This window comes from Bombyx mandarina, chromosome 12, assembly GCF_030267445.1.
Source record: "Bombyx mandarina strain Sakado chromosome 12, ASM3026744v2".
NCBI classification, from domain to species: Eukaryota; Metazoa; Arthropoda; class Insecta; order Lepidoptera; family Bombycidae; genus Bombyx; species Bombyx mandarina.
In genome coordinates, this window is record NC_143219.1 from 11,003,098 (window position 1) to 11,027,085 (window position 23,988).

General features: G+C 34.9%; 1 protein-coding gene across 4 annotated transcripts in view; it reads left to right on the top strand.

The window, feature by feature from the left end:
• Window positions 1–4,743: 4,743 nt before the first annotated feature.
• The window catches only part of tutl (immunoglobulin superfamily member turtle), a 69,926-nt gene continuing 50,681 nt past the window's right edge, over window positions 4,744–23,988 (top strand). The window contains exon 1 of one of the 4 annotated variants that reach the window (XM_089731970.1): window positions 4,744–5,116. The gene's annotated coding sequence lies outside the window, so the exon portion shown is untranslated. The remainder of the gene's footprint in view (window positions 5,117–23,988) is intronic. The other 3 variants (XM_089731972.1, XM_089731973.1, XM_089731971.1) reach the window with 3 other exon arrangements.

The window sequence follows — 23,988 nt, forward strand, 5'->3', positions numbered from 1 at the left end:
TTTATTTAGAATTTATACTTATTATACACTGACCATAGGTTTCCATTTTTTTAACCGACTGGCATCTGCTGCTGCTAAAGCTCGCTACAAGAGCCGATCCTACATTGCATGCATCCAGCGGATTCCCGCGACTTTTAGCGGCCACCTGTTCTACAAGCAATGTGCGCTGCCCACTGCCACTTCAACTTTACAATCCTTCGGACTATCCCAGTTTCTTGGAAATGCTTCTGCGAATCTTTCCATTCCTAATTAGATTTTGTAGGAAAACGCCCAGCATAGCCCTCTCCATTACTTTGAAACTTTTGATAATTGCCCATTGTCAGCAACCATGTCTCACTATGAGATGTCATCACTAGCAGCTCATACTGGTCATAGACTTTTGTCATGAGACCCTGCAGTATTTTCTCCCATTAACTACTTTTCTCTAGATAATTATTTGCATTATTTGTAAATGAATAGGCACATATTTTTTTTTATATACATATGTATGTATATACTATATATATGACAAACTTCACACCTGAATGTGTATTTTTTTTTAATTTAACAATCGATTAGTTAACGACAGTATCTCTCTGACGTACTTTGGAAAAGCAACCCGGTCGGCGCTGCATCGCGTTCTAACGCGGCAGGCTGGCTCTGACCCTCCGGGATATCCTGGAACACCAGGACGGCCTGACGGACTGCCGTACCACGGATAATTCCGTCTGTCGAGCATCCAAGCAGTGGCGAAACGAGTCTGGTTATACTGTCAACCACAGGAAATCCTTTCTCTGCCTGGGTTCTGACCTTGGGCGTAGATCGGATGTTGGGTGAGAGAATCTAAGGTAAAAACATCTTGGGCCCGAGATCTGCTCCTAACATCTGCAAACCGTCAAGACCTCATCCTCGGTGCGGTCCGTAGGCGCGGGCACCTTCTATGAATTTAAAACAATTGGAGTTTGTTTTGGCTCTAATTAGTATTACACATTACCTCTTAGAATGGGTATAGTTTTTAAAGAGGTTCTCAGTGACTTGGGAAACTCAATAGCGTGCTATAAGCTTGAGAAATTCTAATTAGATTCGCTTATGAAATAATAACAAGAAGCAGAATAAGTAATTGTGGTTATTATTGCTTCATTGAACCTTTCGACTGATTTAACAAAATAAATAGTAAATTTTGTTTCATTTGTAGGGAGACGGCCTACTGCAAGCTCGGAGTGATAGGTATCACATCTGTGCCTATACCTACTGCGAAGCAGTAATGTGTTCCGGCTTGAAGGATGGGGCAGCCTTGAACTATAGAACCGTGACTTAGAACTTATGGCTCGAGGTGTGTAGCAGCATTTATGTATGTTGTTGATGTCTATTTCCGGTAACCCCTTAACCATGTGGTCCTTGAACTCGTTATTTCGTCTAAGGAATTTAAAAAAAACGTATACTTGCTCCCAAATAGATGATAATACAAAGTTCACGCAAAAATGTTCCTTAACACTTCAGTTGTTCATTTTAAATTTTCAGTTCTTTTATTTTACTCACTGACCTTTGTATAAAATAACGTTAAAATATCAATTTAAAAAAAGATCCTTGACTGTTTCTCGCAAATTAAATTTGATTTAGTAATTATTCCGACATTATTAGCTTACTCAATAGTTTAATAAGCTTGAAAAACTAATTTATATGTTAAAACTTGAAGGAAATGTCTTATTCGGGTGTATATTTTTAGGATATCTTGCATAATGGCTAAAAACGGTCAATTATTAGTATTCCGTAATGTTCAAAGGCCGGATGACCGCCTATCCGTCTGTCCGTGGGTATATCGCAATTACTTTACCCGAAGGCTATTTGCAATAGCATTATTGAATTTAGAAGGATTTTTTTTATTGCTTAGATGAGTGGACGAGCTCACAGCCTACCTGGTGTTAAGTGGTTACTGGAGCCCATATAGACATCTACGACGTAAATGCGCCACCAACCTTGAGATATAAGTTCTAAGGTCTCAAGTATAGTTACAGTTGTATTCTATAGGTAAACGGTAGAGTCAGATGTAACAAAAAGGTAATTAGGTGTAACTCTGCATCTGAAGTCGTTGTGGCCTAAAGTATAAGACGCCTGGTGTACTCTTATCGAGCGATGTGACTATGCTGTCGTTCAAATCTCTTCCGATTTTTCTAATAAAATACTTACTTAACATTTGTTCCGGAATTATGTACACGATGTAGGCTCTATCCGTCATCCTGTAATAAGAATCAAATTCGCATAATTTCTGAATTTGCGTAATTACTGATGGAAGGACCGTATGTCCAGTAAGCCCGAAACAATATATTTTATGGCTCCGATAACCATTTATTTATTTATTGCATTGTTGGATGCACGAGTTTATAGTCAACCTGATGTTCAGTGGCAGCCAGAGCGCATAGACATCACAACGTGAATATCGCCACTCATCTTGAGAATAGATGGGGGGGAGAGAGAGAGAGAGAGAATACACTTTATTGCACACCAAAACACAATTTACATTCAAAGAATAGTCAAAAAGCAGATACATTTGTACAATAGGTGGTCTTATCGCTAAGAGTGATCTCTTCCAGAACAACCATTTAATTTACAGAAATTCTGTAAAATATAAAAATGATTTTGATGGGCTATGGTTTCGTTCCCTCATCAAGCCAATAAAATATGGATTGGACCTTAGTATTGGTATTATTATAAAACACAATCCTTAAAGTTATATTTAGACGTAGGTCTACTAAAGTCGAAAAATATGTATTTTAAATTTTCAATTATTGTTGAGAAATTTTGAATTTTTAATATATAAAACATTTTGGACATGTAATTTTTAAGTTAAATATATTTATTTAAACATTAAAATATATTATTTATAATATAAAATATTTAATTAACTTCATTTAAATTAATTTAACCTCTTCGGTTGTATACCGTTCTTAACAAAGAAAACGGTGAAGGACTCCAAACTTCGGAAAGAATATAACGACAGTAAGAATGCGAGATTAAACCATAAATGTATTTTTAATTATATATATGACTTGCGTAGGGAGTAGAATATACTATATACACAGTGTGTATAGAATTGAGCCAAATTATTTTTTTGATAATGTGGTTTTTATAACAAACCTGACGATGTAACTCCTGCACTGTGCGTGGTACGACAAGCACTTTTGTTTGTTATATTTAATAATTTACGGTAACACCACGGCGTAAACTAGCCTTTCATTATTTATTTTTCAACCCATCGAATAAATACCGACTTATGTCTTAACATCATAAATAGTGACTACGAGTATTAAATACACTATTTTTTCTAGTGCGTAAGAAAGCTGAGACTGTAATATAATAATAGGTTGGGGAAAAAGTATTTTCGCATTTTAGAATGTATGAACTTGTAATAAAATCTCTTTGGCTATACTATTTGTATCTGGCTGGTTTTGGTATCATTAAAAGTTTAAATTTTAAAGAAGATAATTCCAAATTGAAATTAGGAAAATGTGTGATTTTTATTTATTTTTCGTACTGTCAAGATAAGTGAATCTAATCAATAAATTCGATACATCATAAAATTTTACTACAAAAAAGGTAAAAATGCAACGCAAGCCGCGAAAAAAAATAGTGATGTTTATGGACCTAGTGCAGTGTCTGTGAGAGTAGCACAAATTTTGTTTAAGCGTTTTCAATCCGGAAATTTTGATGTCAAAGAAGCACGTCGCTCTGGGTCGCGTAAAAAAGCGTGGGGTGCTTTTCAGGATATTAACAAAATAATTCTTCTACTCATATCTGTTCATAAAATATTTATAACTACTGATACCATGCACCCCACGCTTTTTTTTACAATAAAATCTTTTTCCTTATACTATTTTTAATTCAAATTTATTAAAAATTATTTTTTAGTAGAATTTTCTACAAAAGCGTATTTTGTTAGTTTTTTTAAACTATTATTTATTTTTTGATCAGACAACTTCACGTCTCCTCAATCTAAAACATGTTGCGAAAATCTCAAGTTTGGTAATACGGCCACTCTATCTATCAGACGTAACGAATGTTTCGCGGCAGAAATAACAATCAAATTCAAAATCAAATCAATTATATTTAAAATTTTTATCACCCTCACCTGTATTAGGTATACGTATTTTATTTTCATTAAGCATTTCCTAATGAAAAACCGTCTTTATTTTGTACAGATAAATCACGCTAATGAGAGCGTTAACCTTCAATGCTGGGATTAAATTGCAGTTTCTGGTTTTTTTGAAGCTTATTTAATGACGCCTTTTATAATTCAATAACGTATTGTAATAAAATATATATTATCCTTTTGTTAGTACTAATACTTTTATCAAATAACGATAATAAGCTGACTATAACTTTAATCGGTAGGAACTAACCGCCAATTGTTTTTTTGTAAAAATAATATGCGTAAAAGGATCGTCTTATGTTAGTTACGTTTTGTGCACATATTACGATGTTAGTTAGACGTACAGTTACAGTCTAAAACATCGTTACGTCAAAGCGCCACTCCCACGATTTCTAGTCGTATTCAAGTATACGTGCATGAGTTTGGAACTAGGTCAAATCTGTACTCCTTATATATGACACGATCTCGCCAAATTACCAGGGCGCTCTTCGGCTGCCAAGCGTTTTGTATTCTGATGCTGAGATAACCTGCCGGACTGCATAGAACATTTATAGTGCGGGTTCATGTGTGTAAATGAGGCTTCGCTTTTGGGCTTTCGGTAAAGCTCAGAAGCGAGCGAGCGGGAGGAGTGGAGAGCGCAGGCGCGTGGGGGCGCTGGCGTCGCCCGCGAGGCAGTCCCGTGCGCGTCCTCGTATCCGCGCCACCTGCGTTCTGCTGTCCCGTCCACCGAAAGCAGTCTACCGTAGATCGCATTCGACCAATGATAAAATAATGATCTCGCACTATAGCCACATTCTACATAGTGTTTCATTAGTTGTTTAAGTGATCAAATCGCTTCAAGTGTAGTCACGAGAGCATTGCGACCGGTCCAGATAGAGAGGCTACGCCGGTCTCACGCCCGACTATAGCGGAATGCGGTAATTTTAACTACTGCGGACCCCGGGACCCATTGAAGAATAGGGATCAAACGACAACGGCCTACGAATCAAGGTAAGTGTACTATGTTAGTGGATTAATCCTATTATTAATTGTCTAGTAGGGCCGGGTTCCACGCCAGGGCGTAGACCATTTTTTTTATTTAGATTAGACACTACAATAACTTTACAATGAAGAAAATTACATTCAAACATTGAAATCAAATAGTAGAACTGTAAATGTCTCTTAATATGAGTATTTTTTAATTTATTTTCTCTAAGCTCTTCACCTATCAGAAAAAATAATATCTCACGACTAAATATTTCGTTACTATATTTTTTTTAAGAACATCATTTCTATCAAATGTTATGGTCGGTTCCATAAAAGGTTTTACTGAATTCTATATTTTTTTAACAAAATTTTAATCCTTAAATTATTGCTCTAAAAAAGGAAAATTATATATTATTATAGTTTTTTTTTTTTTTTTTTTTATTGCTTAGCTGTGTGAACGAGCTCACAGCCCACCTGATGTTAAGTGGTTACTGGAGCCCATAGACATCTACAACGTAAATGCGCCACACACCTTGAGATATAGTTCTAAGGTCTCAGTATAGTCACAACGGCTGCCCCACCCTTCAAACCGAAACGCATTACTGCTTCACGGCAGAAATAGGCGGGGCGGTGGTACCTACCCGCGCGGACTCACAAGAGGTCCTACCACCAGTAATTACGCAAATTATAATTTTGCGGGTTTCATTTTTATTACACGATGTTATTCCTTCACCGTGGAAGTCAATCGTGAACATTTGTTGAGTACGTATTTCATTAGAAAAATTGGTACCCGGTATAGATTATAAAGTTTAATAATAACTTTATCTGTTAACAAACGAGTACTGAACTCATATGTATGCATTTCGGAATTGTTTTAATGTCTTTGATCCACTCGTTGTTTTAATATCAGAGAATTAATTGACAAAAAGTAAGTTTTAGTCAAATCTAATGTCAATGGTTATCACTGTAAGCCATATGAACATTTTAACAGAGATAATAATACGATACTATTGCTTACGATTTTTTTCCAAATGTATTATACTTAAATTAAACATAGTTTTAATATATGCCATTGTTGATCTCTAATTGTTTGATCTCTTACCAACATTTATTTAAATTTGACAATACGATATAAACATACTCATTATGTAAATAAGGTTTGTATGATATACAGTACATAACTAATTTTTATGAGGCAATTGCTACTGTTTTTATATAGTTACTAAAAATATAATAAACGGTAAAATGAGTTTAACGTGGCCACGAAGACAATGAATCATTGAAACCTTGGATATTTAACAATTTAATTGCTAATTAAACATAAACGCATTAGGGAAATTATATGTAATTTTTTTTTGTTGTTATATAATTAGGTTTTTTTTTTTGTAATTTCAAGAGTCCGAAACGCCTGCGGTAAATAATCCTTTTTATATTACAATTCCAAATATATCAAATAGATACTTTACGTATATATAAAACTTGAAAATAGTCGATAATTCAATATAACATCAATGGGATTCTCGAATTACTGTCATTGGCTTGTTTTCATCAATGTCATTCCGTAATAAATAAATAGGTATATAGGTATTTGAAAATCAAAACTGCGAACTTTATACGGCTGTCGTCTGTTGCATCGTACCTCTACCGTAAAGTCGTCTCAGGTTCCATGTCAGGTGATGGAATGAACGCAAATTGCACACTCATACATTCCTCGTGTCATTAAATACCGGTGCACTGTATCTTAGATCATTTTAAACATAAAAAATGCATAATTATGTCTACAGTATTCAACGTTATGTAGTAATGTTAAACATTTGAGGAAGGTAACAGTTAAGTTTTGTCGAACAAAAGACTAGCGCATAATTTATTCAAAATGTGTATTCCTTAACATAGATTGAAAAATAAAACACAATTGGGCGCAAACATTATGTTTTCTAATAGCCATTCAAGGATTCCGTGATTCTCTACAAAGCTGTTTTGCCCCCTACCTATTCGCTGGTAGCCTTAGGCTATTCCAGTTATGCGCGGCCGGGTAGGTGAACTCACGGGCTCAACCTAAGAGAATTTTCTAACATTAGCCTTATCAAGAGCAGTGTGCTTCGCAGAATCTACCAATGGATCGGAATCGCGACCCACTTAAAAGATCCGGCGAGAAACTCATTAGTCTGTGTCTATTGGAACAGGATCATAATCACATTATGGACCTACACACCTATTACGTAGTATTATATTGTCATTAGAGGTGCATACAATCGTCTAGCTTCATGATTATAAAGTACCTACCTATTATAAAATTAGGTGATAATTGAATGGAAATATTCCATCACATAAAACACAAACATACATTACACACATTCATACCAAATTAAAGTACTTAAATTCCTTTGTTTAGGATAGGAAAAGGAAGTAATGTGTGTAATTCGAATAGTACCGAGTCAGAGAGTGTAACACAATATAACGTGTGTGTTGATCAAGATGCGTAATGCGTATGGACATATTTTTGTTTACGTACTATGCAAATTGAAAATCACAATGTCTTCATTCGAAATCTTGAATGACAATCGTAAGCGCCGGCTTATGTTACAGCAGACTGACAAAGATACGTTTAATGTAGAGTAACGGTGTTCCGTAATTTCGAATCGTTGGTAATACCGCGGTCAGGTATACGGATTAAGATAGATCACTTTCTTTCGGCCGACGTAGAGTCTGCGAGGGATCTATTCAACTTCGCTCTCAATTTCTCACGGTGCGGTGCAACCGAGCGACGTCTACGACAAATGCGAAATGACTATTGTAAGTTTTTTCATTCGACTGCCAGCTCTAATGACTTCGTGAAGTTATGCAATTGCACTCCGGGTTTTTTTTATTTCTACAATCCCACTACACTACATCGAAGCATGGTAATTATTGCCCTGTTTGATGTTGATACAAAGCAATTACATAATAATATTATGCGGTGAGGGGGGCAGCTTGTATCAAATAAATTAAGTAACACGAAACTGATTGGTATTCGCGCTGTGACCTCTGTGGGTCCGGATAAACACATCACGAATGCCCTGAGCTCATCTATTTATCTTAACAAAATAATAATGAAACACCGACAAACAGCAAATATTAAAACAAACTCGTAATAAATGTAATAACTAGAATATGTACTCGCATGATGTAGATTTTAGTTCAATGCTTTTAGTAGCCATTACCACCTGCACGGATGTGGTCGTAGTTCAACGTCACTGACACACATATTATAAGGGGATTAATGCAAGTGGGACGACGGGGAGTTATTATTCATCGAGAACAACACATTACGATCGTTATTGAACGCTTGTGCGAAGCTAAGGGATTAACTATGATTAACAGTATTAGAGTGGAATCTAAGTTTTATTGGTTGAATAAAAGCTAGTCAGGTTACTTTATCTGAAAGGTGTAATGTCTGAATCGTGTATGGGCTTTGATAATTTCGAAGTTTTATTTTCATTTAGATATAATAATGATGTTGAATTTGGAATGAACTCCCCTCCACGGTGTTTTCCGAGCGCTATGACATGTCCTTCTTCAAACGAGGCTTGCGGAGAGTACTTTATGGTAGGCAGCGGCTTGGCTCTGCCCCTGGCATTGCTGACGTCCATGAGCGACGGTGACCACTTACCATCAGGTGGGCCGTATGCTCGTCTGCCTACAAAGGCAATAAAAAAAGTGTTTTAAACTTACATTAAATCATTATTTAACGGATTCTTACCACGAATTTCATGTTTACTGAGTTCCCGAGATTTCGGTACCCGATAGTTCCAAGCGCCATGATCACGGGTTAGACTGAAGATTGCGGGTAGGATGTTAGAGCAGACAAATCTGTCTGACCTTTTACTGGTCCGTTTTTGGGTGTTACCACTGAAACTTGATGATTCGGCCTGATAATGTAATTTGCGTTATCGGCTGTTTTACCAAAAAACTTTGAGAAGGCATTATTTTTAATAAACTCAATACTGGATTTCATTCGTTTCATTACCTGAAGCCATCACCCGTATTGATGTTTATATATTTCACTATTTCAATCGCATCTTTGATCAGTTTCGGTACATAGTGGATCGGTATCAGTTTCGGTATCAGAAGATAATATTTGTGGTTTATAAAATTCCGGTATATGAATAATTATGAAATTAGGAAATGCTGGAGTATGTGTCCACTAATGGCATATTTATGCGTTTTGTGGTGAGAACCCGTTAAATAATGGTATTTATAAACTTGAATACACATCTCGCAAGTTATGCAATATGGAACACCTGTGTGTCTAATACTTTTTATGACTTTGTATAAAACGTACTTTTACTGGTAACTTTTACTGGTGGTAAGACCTCTTGTGAGTCCGCACGGGTAGGTACCACCGCCCCGCCTATTTCTGCCGTGAAGCAGTAATGCGTTTCGGTTTGAAGGGTGGGGAAGCCGTTGTGACTATACTGAGACCTTAGAACTATATCTCAAGGTGTGTGGCGCATTTACGTTGTAAATGTCTATGGGCTCCAGTAACCACTTAACACCAGGTGGGCTGTAAGCTCGTCCACACATCTAAGCAATAAAAAAAAATAAAAAAAACGTAGTCCCGAGTTGAAGTATCTATCTGTGAGGTATCTTTTCGTCAACATGGGAAGATTGTTTATTACATTTCGTCTTGGTCGTTAATCGGACACGTTCCGAAATTTATAATGGGTGTTATGTAGGGAGTGGCCCGACCGCGGCGGAGCCCTTCAGTTATCAACCTACCGCGTCGTGTACAGACCATTGTGACAATTCCGTCCCTTCATTGTGAGTCGCGTCCTTGCCTTCATTCAGACTTAAATAAAACATGGGATGGCTGATATTCAAACATTGTATTATATGTCCTTAGACGAACAGGTAAGATAGATCGTGTCAACTTTAAACAAAGGTGATTTCTGAACAAAGATTTGTGTCGGGCCGGGTTTCTGAGTAGAACTACATTGGGGTTTTGCTTGTATTTTTTTTTAACAGTTATCTCTGAACAGATATTTCTTTGTTTTGGTGAAGATTATTGTGTTGATTAATGTATTACAAATGTGCGTCGTTTTAACACATCTAAATATTAACAATTTAAAAATGTAGCACCTGCTATTTTCAATTAATTCCCATTTATATTTAATGTTTTTCTATAAACCACTGACTTTTTTTGTTTACTGTAATAAATACATTATTATATATGATTACGCGACTGTGTAGACTATAGTAATTATCATGGACAACCGCAAAAACACAAACACTAAAAGACTAATAATGATATTTGAAAAATTGTATGTTTACAAACGTACAGACAAACATGTAAAAATCTAAATATGATTTTTTTTTAATTGTTTACTAGATTAATACGGCCATTATATTTGTTTTGTGCTCGAACTCATACCGAATATTGTGTGAGAACTTCAAATAATCTCCATGGTCCATTTACAAAAAGCATCGGGTAATGTAGGAATTTTTCGACGAACACAAATATTGGCTTTAGAACTAGAAATGTCTTCAATTTTTCCACATAAACCGGAAGATCTTGCTGCAGAGCTCTCCGTTCACAATAAACCTATGAGTGAAACTGGTTTTCTGTTGAGTGTTTATTCATAAAGTTAAATCTGGGCGCATTTTCATGGTTCCCTATCCAAATGTGTAGAAACGAGACCCTTATAATTAGGCGAGTTCCTCCGTCTGACAGAGCATTTTTACGTTATTATCATATATGTTTTAAGATGTTATCTAAAATTGCATATCGTCGTTGTTAAACCAAAATCTGCAATGTGCAATTTTAGAGATTTTTACTTTTTGACCTTTTCGTATAGTTCACAGCCCTATCTACCGTATAAAAAAAACTGTTATGTGAGTCGTCTATTATCAAAGGTGGCAATCTGTGCATTTGGACAAAAAAATGTTATTGATATGTCAGAACAGATTTATTTGAATATAATCGTATCCTTCAAAGAATTCGGTTCAAAACCTGCATTAAATAAAGGTTAATACTTAACCTGTTATTTATCTAAGATGTCGTTCAGAAGAGTTTTGTGACTGCCAATGGAATACAAAGTCAATAATTCGTTTTTCTGATTTACCAATAATTGTCCAAAAGTCACATTGCCGGCTTTGATAATAGACGACTCATGTGTCTATAGCTTCAATACTTATCTATAGCTTTCATTTGATATAGTTCTTAAAAATTCACTTTCATATAAAATTTTATACGAAAATGTTTTTACTCGTTAATTCAAAACAGAGTTTTTGCACATAGCATATTTTGGCTTGACAGCGACGATATGATGAAATTTTATATGAATCGCATAGACAACGATGTTTCAGAAAAATTAGGAATTGCAGTCTTTACAGGATCTTATTTAAAGTCCCTTATTATTTAACGTAAACGAACAAATATTTATTTCGTTAATACAAGCAACTCAAATTACTTGCCGTCTCAATAAGTCGATATCTCGTGACTGTTGACGAAGACTAGTGGGTAAAGCTTCCCCGTGCCTCACGACAACGTAAGCCCCGCGCATGGTCATATTTTAAAATGGGTCACATCACGTTCAATGTGAAACAGTATTGAAGACATTTTTTTCGGTTGTGAATTTTTTTAATTATTATTATTCTGGGTACTGTCAGCACCTGTCCCAAGAAAATAGATTCTGTGATTGATTTGCTCGTGATTCCTGATACGAGAGCATTATAAAACACCTTTTAAAAACTATGCTTTGTAATATTTCGCGTTGCACGCAATGTAACACGATCAGAAATGAACTGACGTGTGGAGCTTAAGGTCTTGGGGTAGCCCGGGGTGTCCGTCTTTGTCTTCTATTGCGGGTTCACAAAATATGAACTCCAGAAAACGATATTAATTATTTACGCCTAGCTTAGTACATTAATATTGCGTTCCGTTTACTATAAGATAGTAGTTGACTCTCTTTTTTTGGTTCGGAAGCGGTTTGTTACTTTTATTTTTTCATTGTTTAGATGGGTTGACGAAATCAGTGGCCCACCTAGCAGTAAGTACAACGGCTGCCCCACCCTTCAAACCGAAACGCATTACTGCTTCACGCAGAGGGCAGGCTCATAAGACACCCTACCACCACTTTTACCTACGCATATATGTAATGATATTGTGTATTTCAGAATTAATAAACAATATTAAAAATTAAACAAAATTTAACTCTCTTTTTACTTCATGACAGACTTCACTCCATGTCACTGAATGACACTGATAAAATCCTTTTTAAAAACTAAAGAGTTTTAAATAATAAAAGTTTTTCTTTATATAGGTATACATAAAATAGATAAAAGTGGTGGTAGGGTATAATATACATGTGTAAACAGTTTACAATGTGTATCCATATATATCTAGTGTAAGTAAAAGTTGCGAGATGAAAAAAGTTGAGCGTTCAGAAACGAATTTACACAAGCTTACGGCATTAGGTAGCACTTTGATAAGTTCTTTAAATTATTTTTAAGTCAACTGTTAGCGTGATATGTACTTTTAAAGTTATATGAGATACCTCTAAGTTTTTCACTACTAAGCGGAAAATTCTGAAAAAGAGTATCGAATTTCAAATATATTTTCAATTATTAGACATTTTCAATTTTACACTATATTACGTTACGAGAAATAACAATATGATACATTAAAAATAATTTTCTTACTGTATTTACTTAGTACGGTATTCATTCCCCTTACTGTGTGTAATCGTAAAGTCCATTACGCACTTTCAAAGTTGGTCCTTATGTTTTGTAAGTTGAAGTTAACAATAGAAAAATAATATAGAACTTATGCGTTACAAAAGAGAATTCTGTTTCGCGAGGATGACGAAATGTTGGGGAAATGTTACCTTTTTATTCTAAACTTATTCTTGTATGCAAGTGGGAACACCTACGAGCACACGAGTAGGTCACGTCAGCGGGAGTCGACAGTATTGCTCGAGGGTCTAGCCACAAGCTGCGCGGTATCACGGGTTAGAATTCACGACGCGTAACTATGGCGAGTGCGACCCGACTAATGATCACCCTTTTGTTATTCCACAGTGTCGAGCTTAAAATATTAAATGTCGCTTTTCGGTGATCGTGATTGAAATGTTCTTTTCAAATTGAATAATTAAATGATGTTCTAAAACGAGTTAATGAAACAATAAAATTTTAGCGCAAACTCTTTAAAAGGGTTCGGGTGAACCGTGTGTAGTAAATTTAAATTTTAATTCGAATTTATGTAAATATCGAATAGAAGAAATGTGAGGTGCGTTTAGAAATGGATTACCCTGTTTTCTAGATAATGACAGTGGAGAAAAACTTTTATACCACCCTGGAGTATATCATATTCCATATCTATGACTGCCATGTTTTTATGATCTTTTAGGCCATTAAGTTGTGGACGACCGAAAGAGACAGTAATACTTGCTTATATTATATCTCGTATATCATTATACCCATTTGCGTGCTGTTTTGAATTTGCTTTCAACGTTCTATGCGTTTGAAATAACATACACAATCTGTTTATGTAAAATGATTAAGGTCTACCGTAACGTCGCATCACACAAAAGCAACTGAATATATTCCATTTTGTGTTTAGACAGTTATCAAAAAAAAAGAAGTTATCTTAATTTATATTCCTATGAGCAACATATCGGGGATAAAATAAATAAATTAGTGTACATTACATTAATTCATTAATAAAAACATACATAAGGACATGTTAATTTCTTTGCTATCGCCCCTTCGGATAATAAAAGTCTTAGATAATAGAAATGAATGAAAACCACAAAAGCGTACATAGAATATATTTATCTTTATTTCCATTAGTATCTAATTATATTAATCTCTATATCACTAATAGCATACTGGGTTGCACTCTAATCTTTGTTTGCAATCGCTGGTCGCTTGGAATTGCATCGTTTTTCTCGTTTCACGCTTTGCTGTTCAGATTCTGTGTTACCGCATTTATTCTGTGTTGCTCGTCTGATCCTTGCTATTACTATTATTGTCTGTTTGTTTATTAGTGCTAGTTTTTGTCAAAAGATGACTGTCATCACTCAATGCAGTTGTAATAATTTAAAGCTATTTAAATTTATAATTGCGTTTACAGCGTTCCATGAAATGAGAATAAAGGTTCAATTCAAATTCAAATTCATTTATTTAAATTTTTAAATATCATCGAAACACAAAATATACTCCATAATCGAGTCCAAGGAGAGTCACAGTGCTGAAGAAAGCCGACGAAACAAACTCAGCGTGGATGTCCTTTTCTTAATATTTATGTTCTTTTGCAAGCACAACAGTATTGTGAATTGAAAATTTCAATAGAAAAATTACATAAACATAAAATAAAATACACTGCAAAAGCTGAAGAAGCCAAGAACGAGCGTCTCACTCCTACACAGTGAGTGCCACGTAGTCATCGATATATTACCACTCGATGCATCATGTAGTAAACAGTATTTTACTTTGTAATACGTTCTACTGTACAAACATTCTTTGACAGATTTCTTTAATCTACGAACAAGTAGCGATTTAACATTTTGTAGAAAGATGTATGGCATTATCAATCTTCTGAATAGCGCTATGGTTTTATTACGTGTATGAATATGAAAATGCATTTCCAAGCAACTACATAAATACTTAGGATCACTCAGACGATATCGCAGGCACAGCTATCCAAAATACTAATCCCCCAGTTCTACTTGAACGGTATCTAAATTCAATGAGTGATACCATTTATATGGAAAGAATATTCATTCTGATTCTAATCTACTTCCCACGGCTTATCGCATTCTATGGAGGAATATGGTAATTAAAATAGTTATACACGAAGACCATGCAACACTAATGATTTCTTTAAAAACGCAATATTTGGAATGTTAATTACTAATGGGCCTAAATACAAATTCGTCGGGCAATCAGTGGCCAATGTAGATATTTTAATAAACAACAGGAACAGACCTCATTCTCTTGATGATGATGTATTTTTCATTTATAAATAATACATTTTCTTAACCTAAAATATAATTAAAACTAAAGCGTAAGAATATATTTTTAAAGAATATATTTGAATTTTTCAGATGTGAAATCATAACAATTCATTTATTTAGTAAGGTTTAGACGCTTATCCAACACCTGGTATCTTTTTGTCGTGAAGATGAAGCAATAAAAAACTATCAGACCTCAAAATATTGTTAGTTCTCTACGTGCAAAAGAACCTAAACATCAGCGAATAGGTGATAAATTACTTGACGGTAGTTAAGACAGATAATATTCAGATATCGACTATTAAGACCATAATCGTACGTGATTACGAAAATCTAACACGGTATTTTCATCCCATTTTATTCTTATTTACTTATATTTGTGTGTGTAAGAAAATTGTAAAAGGTATTATATTGATTTGTTATAATTTATCTGTTATAAAAAGATATATTTACAAGTAACCACGTAGAAATAATATCGAAAAAAAAAACCACTTATAACTCTCCGTTACTTTTCAAACCAAAGTACATAGTTTCGTGCTCCAAAATCATGTTACAACACGGATATCACGTGACATGTTTATTGAATGTCGAAATAATATCTTCCAGCGGTTTCAAAAAAAGCCACATCCGGCCAAGTAAACTCAGGCAGTTTGTTTTTTTAATTATTATTTTGTATTGCTTTTTAATCGCCAAAACTAATATTTTTTAAATAGTAAATAGGAATTAAGATTTCACGAGCCTCCAATGTAAGGCGAAGTTCCAAACAATTCTCAGAGTTTCACGAGCGAGACCGTGGATTCTGCGTGTTAACTGGTTTGCTTGGTTTTTTTTTCAATTGCCTTCTATTGAAAAAAAGTTACTAAAATCTGCTATTACGATCATGTTTTATTTAATTTTTACATAGGCTAGAAGAAATATTTCTAACTTTAAATCAGAATTGCCGCTTACTATATTTAAAAGATAAACCCGTAAAGTTCCAATCGGTAGAAGATCTTTTGTTGTTTTTGTTGCCAGTATAAGCAAGCGATCATGAATCGTGTCTAATGGTGAATATCGTCGCTCATGGACATCAGCCGTGCCAGGAGAACAGCCAAGCTCTACCTAACCTACTGCATTTCTCTTGTCTTTTCACCCCCTAAATTTCTCCTACTTTCATCATAAAGTACTATCTGTATACACTGTATGATATGGGCCGGAAGTCATACGGCTTAAGAATATGAATGATAACAATGTAATTTTATAATTTGAAAACGTGAGATAGATGTAAAGAAATTGATTGTTGCAAGACTGTTTTTGTATTAAATACAACAATTGGTCAGTGTACGTTTCATCCGCACTCAAGCCGCTGCACGGCTCACATAATATCGTCGGCATCACAAGGTACTCTATCGTTCAGATCTAAGAAAACAGCGTGCTATAATTTAGAATAATCTCGTTGGAAACTCAACATCTGAATTTTATCTTACGTTCTGCGACGTCAACGACGATTGTGACGTCATTTAAAATACCGAAACGACCGAAAGCACCACGCCGAATTTATTTTTGTTTCGTGCAATTTTCCCGTGAATTTGAGCATTTCGATGATTTAAAAAAAATACATTACTTTACAAACATCGAGTCGAACGAATAACATTCAGATGAATGAAAAACTATATTGTTTATTTGATAATTCCGTTACCAATATTTAGAAATTGTACAGCTACAGTCACACACGCATACGATTCATAAAAGCGACTATCTTTTTGGGCATTACATTGGGTATGTTTAAACATGCATATGGGTGGGTGGTTGAATAAAAAATGGATCTTCTCAAACACTAAAATAAAACAGCAGACCTGCATCCCAGCATTAACTGTAGTCTATTATATAACTCAAATCAGCTTTTATTACTGTAGTAGTACTGCGCTTTACTACTTCAGTATATTGTGGAAATATATTCGCACATGCCAAGCTCAGACGCCACGCCCCGCTGACCCAGTCCTGGTAGGTACTTGGTCATTTGCCTCAATTTAATACGAATTGTTAATGTATGTAATAGCGTAAATTATCCGTTGCTGTATATTCTTTTTAGTAGGTTTTCCACTGCAAAAACTCAAGCAAAAAAAAGTTGAGTTTTCGATTTATTTATGCCTTTACGGCTTTGAAAACGATTTTATTGAATATAGCGGCCCGCTCCGGCTCCGCTCGGGTCTTTAACAAAAATTTCAACGACGTTGTTTTATTTTTTTAAATAAAAGACTTATTGCGGCATAACTATAATAGTTAAACATCTGCTGATGCGACATTTTTTATAAATAATAATGTGTTCTACAAATTTATTCTATCATCAATAGTTTTCGCAGGGCACGCGATGTAAAGAATATTTTAGGTATTGTTTTTACACTTTGGGTTATATTATTGGAGTTTTAGTAAGGATTCCTATTTTTTTTTTCAAAAAAGATTATAGCCTATGTCACTCGGGAATAGTGTAGCTTCCAAACAGTGAAAGAATTTTTCAAATTGGGTCAGTAGTTTCGGAGCCTATTCAATACAAAGAAACAAACAAATCTTTCCTCTTTATAATATTATATTATTAGTATAGAAGTATAGATGTTTTTAACGTTGTTGCGTTACGTTTTAGTCTGCAATTTTACTACAAAATATAAATTCTGTTGGTGCAACTTAGTTAAGTGCTAGACAGAAATTGAAATGGCACGTACTCATGAATGCATAGTGACCGATTTTGTTGGTTAGATTAGGTTAAACGTAACAGACAGTAACAAACATAATGCCGAAACAAAAACTGCATTGCACTTACGTTACTAATGGAGCACTTTCTGCGAGCTATGTATTCATTTCGACGAGTTTAAAGGTTTTTCTTTTTAATACGCTTTTATTAGCTTCAGACGTATGTATGTTAGTTATTGATTTAAAAAAACCCTATATCAATGATGTTAGTATGTAACGGAATCTTTGAACATGATTTGATGATTTTGATCTTTGAACATGATTCAAAACGTCGGATTAACTCGAAATTTGTTATATGTACTTATTAAAGACCGATGAAAATTCAATATTAAAAAAAAATTAAAAATTTAAATTCAACTAAAAAATGAAATATAAATAATAGTTTAAAAAAAACTAACAAAATACGTTTTTATAGAAAATCCAATAAAAAAATAGAAAATAAATTTTAATAAATTTGAATTAAAAATAGGTAGTGTAAGAAAAAAATATTTTATTGTAAAAAAAAGCGTGGGGTGCATGGTATCAGTAGTTACAAATATTTTATAAACAGATATGAGTAGAAGGGTTATTTTGATCCTGAAAGCACCCCACGCCTTTTAATCATAAAATTATAATCTTAAAACCATTTTTTAATTCAAAGCATAAGATTTTATTATTGCAAGCTTTGAAAAACAATTGACTTTGAAGTCTAGTTTTCCGTTTCGAGACGCAAAGGATTTATTGCCGACACGACTTACCGCTGTTCTTAAGTTTTTTTTTTTTCGCTATGCTTCCCTTCTTTTACCTGTAAGAACTACATTATTTTACCACGCCGAATAAATTTTCTTATAGTTATATTGTCTATAATGTACATAGTGGTTCCCTTTGCTCGATTTGGCACGGAAAAACAATTTAATGTATTATTATTACTCGTTATTCCTCAATTTTCTAGACACTATACACTATGTGCAAAAATATAATATAATAATAATAAAACATATAAATAAGCTTTTGTAACTAAGGCCAGTCGGCATTTGACCTCGGTATTTGATACCCCAGGCCACACAATGAAGTCTTATAATACCCGACTTAGGAATTACATATGTTTAAACAAAAATTATTGTAGCGCAATTGCCAAGACGCATATCAAAACAAGTAACCTTAATTTTTTTATTTACAACTCCAAAAATAGTACAATGGAATAGCGTAATTTTATGTTTTTTATATAACGGAAAGTTGGAACATCCGTTTTCGTAAAACATGGCGCTCTCAAACATGTCTGGGTGAAATACGTCGAGTGTTAACAACTCATGCTATTTGTAAGCGACGAGTGTTTACAGAAGAGTCCATGTGGCATCTCTAATGAGCAGGGGATCGGTGAAAGTGCTCGTGTGGGACGAAAACCGCAGAAGCCGCAACGGAGCTTCACAATTGTTTTGTGTGCACTATTATTACTCAGCGTGTTGCTTCTCCACCAGCCTCTTGTTATTCTACACTACACGAGACATGTATCTCCACGCCTGAAACAACATTTTCGGATAAACAAAAGCGCTAAATTGAAAAATAACGTTTAGGATTTAGAGTACAAATTACACATTAAAAATTTTCTCATTTGATTGACAAATGATGATAATCAATTGGCTATTTAGTCTGAACGACATGTGCATTGTCAGCTCGATTACATCGTCTATTGACGAAACACGACCACCGCTATTGATGCAGATATCGCGATAACGTTGTTTCGAACACGTCTGATATCTACAAAGTCAATTAATCAAATGATTTTCTCTTTGTTAATGAAATGAAAGACCTCATGAGGTGTTTGCATAATTAAAATGGACATAAAGAGACGAATGTCGTGTCGGTGATAAGTCGTCTTGGACAGTCGATGGATCGAAACCTGTCAAGCGTGGTTCGATGGCCGGCAGCCGAAGCAGTACTTGTCGCGGCTACCAAGCTCGCCCGAACATTTTTCTCGGCTCTCCCATGAGCGTACCAATGGCGCTCGGCTTTTTATAACCTTGACATTTTTAAAATGATACTCGAATTTAGCAACGGCCAAGTAAGCAAGTGGCGGTTGTGCCTTAGACGGTTACATGTAACTTGTTTAATGTAATTATTATTAAACTTGCTGTTCTGCTACAATGAAATTGATGTAACAGGCTATTACAACGAAGTGTGATTGCTACGCCTTATTCACATAGATATTTTTCATCTTCTCACAAATGGTACATCTATTAAGCTTAAATTTTATTTTTACTGAACTGTAAGTTAGTTTCATATTTCCACAAAAAAAAAAAAGGTTAGCTACATTTATAGTGATTGGGCTAATTAAGATCTGTAACATTTTAAAAAATAATAAATTACCTGAAGCAAAATATATAATAGTTATTGAAACAGGAAAAGGACTCTAAAGAAGGCTGATCGAAGTCGGGTTAAGTGGTTACCGGAACCCATAGACAACTACAACGTAAATGCCGCCACTCACTTTGAGACGGGAGTTCTAAAGTCTTAATCTTTACAGTACAACGGCTGCCCTACCCTTCAAACCGAAACGCATTACTGCTTCACGGCAGGAATAGGCAGGGCGGTGGTACGTACCCGTGCGGACTCACAAGACGTCCTACCACCAGTAATTATTATGCTGTATTCTTATTAGTATTATTCTTACTAGTATACAATAATTGTTATATTTTTTACGGGTTTGATTTTTATTACACGATGTTATTCCATCACCGTCACTCGTGAACATTTGCTAAATATCTACTTCAATAGAAAAATTGGTACACGTTTGCGGGATTTGAAAACCGTTGCATCGTTTGATGCGAATGCACCGGATGTCTTACTTATCCTTTAGGCCACGATGACTTCAAATTTTTATGAAAATACGGTAAAATTTGTTCGAAACGATTATCAAGGATAATTATTTACTTTTGCTCATAAGCGATCCAATTTAGTATAGATTAGGAAAGCTTTTACGGTTCAATTTCGCGTTCGTGAATAATTCAGTTATCGCTTAGAATTTCCGACCGAATTGGTACCTGGTCGGAGACCATCAAAACTCTGAGATTCAGGGTTTTAAAAAGTTTAAATTCGTAAAAGAGTTTTTAATAAGGCACACAATTCACGAAACAAGCTGAGAGAATACAATTTCATTGTGGCAGCTTAATAATATCGCTCAGCAAAAAAGGGGGGTAGCGTCGTAGTACCGGTGTTTGCGTAGCTCCGGACTCGGCGTTGTTTGCTCTCAATAATCTGGAGTAAACACTACGGCCGAGCTATTCTTCATCTTCCACTCTCAAACACACGAACTTTGAATCGGATCCTTACTTAGATATTAATATTTACCTTCTCAACCCTCGTGTAGCGCGTATACAATTTCAGTTTAGTCGCCAGTGTCGGCAACACTGAACAAAATACAGGTAGTTTTCCAATTACAGCACAAGAGCGCATTATGCGGCATAATGCTAAAACTACCTGTATTAGTTTTCTAATTACAGAGCATAATGCGACTCAGTGACGCACAATGCCGAATTATGCTGAAGCTTAGTTGAGCATTATGCCGCATAATGCGCTCTTGTGCTGTAATTGGAAAACTACCACAGTTTGTTAATACATTATTTAGTTCAAATGTCACGCAAGCGTACGAAAAGTTTTTATTAACATAGCACGGGCATAGTTGTCGTTTTGTTAAAAAGAAAAAACTAACAAATTATATGTAAACCTTCCTCGCTTATTATTCTTTCTATTAGTGAAAATCTTATCAGAATCGCTTGTACGGATTAGGAGAAATAGGAAGCGCAGAAACAGAGAGAATCAGACAGGGACTGTTTATGATATATGTATATATACTAGGAAGCTGTGACATGACTGCTAATGAATATGAATGAATAAATCGTAACTGTAACGACGAATTATTTTTCTTTTGAAGATAATGAAAATTTCTTTTGAATATCATAACTTATCAGTTTAAACTTTCATTGGACAATCAATAGGAGTTCTAAAGTTGGTACATTATTAGTCTTGAACTCACATAATTTCTGAGCTTATGCACATAATATTAAAGAAACTTTCGCTTTGAATACTTAGCATTAATTCAGTAAAGGCAGATGGCTCGCGTTGTAGATGCCCGACTTTTATACAGTTTAATTTACATTTGATGTTGGTCTCTGGGTTCTGGCGACAGAATTTTCACTTAATAATTCAAGATTAGAAATCCCTGCGTAAATAACAGGAAATATTTAGATAGATATTAATAAGTTATATTATTAATAAGTCGGACAGAAATCTGGACTGCTTGGCAACAAATCATTATCATTTAAAAAAAATTTATTTGCGCAAAATGATTAGTTTCTTTATAGCGGTAGCTATCGTATCCGAGGGAAGAGATCCGACAAAAACTTGAATTGTGCTAACGACATTTTCAAGATAATCTTGCATATACACAAGTTTCGAAGGACAACAGTCGGTCTACCGAGCAAAAACACCCGCTCGGTATAAGATCTTCCCTTTGTCGTACCTTATATGAGTTAATAGCGCGAATCCATACATACCTCTGATGGGTCTGCTCTGTAAACTACACACATGTCTTTATTGTAATGTATATTTAATAATTAACTTTATATGAAGGACAAAAATAGTTAGCTAAAGTGATTGTACCGCTAACATACATACCTAGATTTCCAACAATGCAAACTCCCAGGCGTCTTTTGAAATTACCGTGCGTGCTTATATTGTATTGTAATTTTTTAGGTCCAAGTATTAAGCATGGTTCGCGTGTATGGATTTCATTTCTCGTGCTGTTTGCGTTTACTTTTAGATTAGCTTCATTATTAAGTTTCCTTATGAGTTCGTTAATTAAGCGTGGCACTGAGATTTTTTTTAAGACGAAACAACTGTTGTCCTATATTTTTATTTATGTTTCTTAAGACTTTTGAGACAGAACAAGCGTACGGTCCACCTAAAGCTGAGCGGTTACCATCCCTAATGCTAGTCAGCAATACCAAAAGTACAGCTAAGCTGTGGAATATCGTTGAGGACTCTACTTAAGCCTCGTTTGTTACAAGAACCTCTTATAGCGCATAATAGCTTTAAATCTTACTTATATTCAAATAGGTTATGTCGTTATCCGCCATTTATAGCTTATTAAAACGTTGTTACTGTTCAACACGCTCTGACCATTCCTGGGTGTTTTGTCTGTTTTAAGTGTATCTTTGTCTTGGAAGTCAGATTTGGGTACAAGCCCGTCTGATGGAGTGTGATCACTATCACTCACAGTCAAGTCGATTGTGATGAGAATGAGCATCGGTGAGGTCCGATAACGTCAATCATCATCTCAAACAGTTCCCCAGGTACAAATAATACACCTATAGAATAGTCCATAGAAAACAGAGGAATCCAAAGTGTTTGTAAACCCTAAGATCCTATATGATCCGTGATTGACTGAGAATAAAAATAACAACTAAAATTTTTTTTTTTTTATTGCCCTTGTAGGCAGACGAGCATACGGCCCACCTGATGGTGAGTGGTTACCGTCGCCCATGGACTCCAGCAATGCCAGGGGCAGAGCCAAGCCGCTGCCTAAATGTCATCGTCTCATGATATGCACCTGTTTAATCTGTTGAATCCATCGCCGGTTCTAAAAAAGAAGCGCCGCGCCGAGTACAGTCGAAACAAACTAAGAGTACATTTTATTATTTTGTAATCTCAAGCTTCATTTTACAGTAAAGACGGACTATTGCATTTATTAAAATAATGATGACTTTTATAATTATTCCTACTTATTTATGACCATAAAAAACTTTTTTTGTACCTAGAACAGAAAAACGAAGTTAGTGGGAGCAACAATAATCCGACTACAGTCGAAACAAACTAAGAGTAAATTTTATTAGTTTGTAATCTCAAGCTATATTTTACAGTAAAGTCGGACTATTGCATTTATTAAAATAATGATATTTTTTATAATTATTCCTATTTATAACTACATAAAACTTTTTTTGTACCTAGAACAGAAGAACGAAATTAGTGGGAGTAACAATAATTTCACCAAGTCACTTCATGGCCTCAGGCGAGTGAGTGCATCGCGTGATCGCATGAGACGCCGCGAAGGCTAATTCTGATACAGCCTTCAAACATCCATTCCGAAAAACAAAGAGGAATTAAATTGCATTTCTTTCTCGTTTACTTAATTTCTCAATA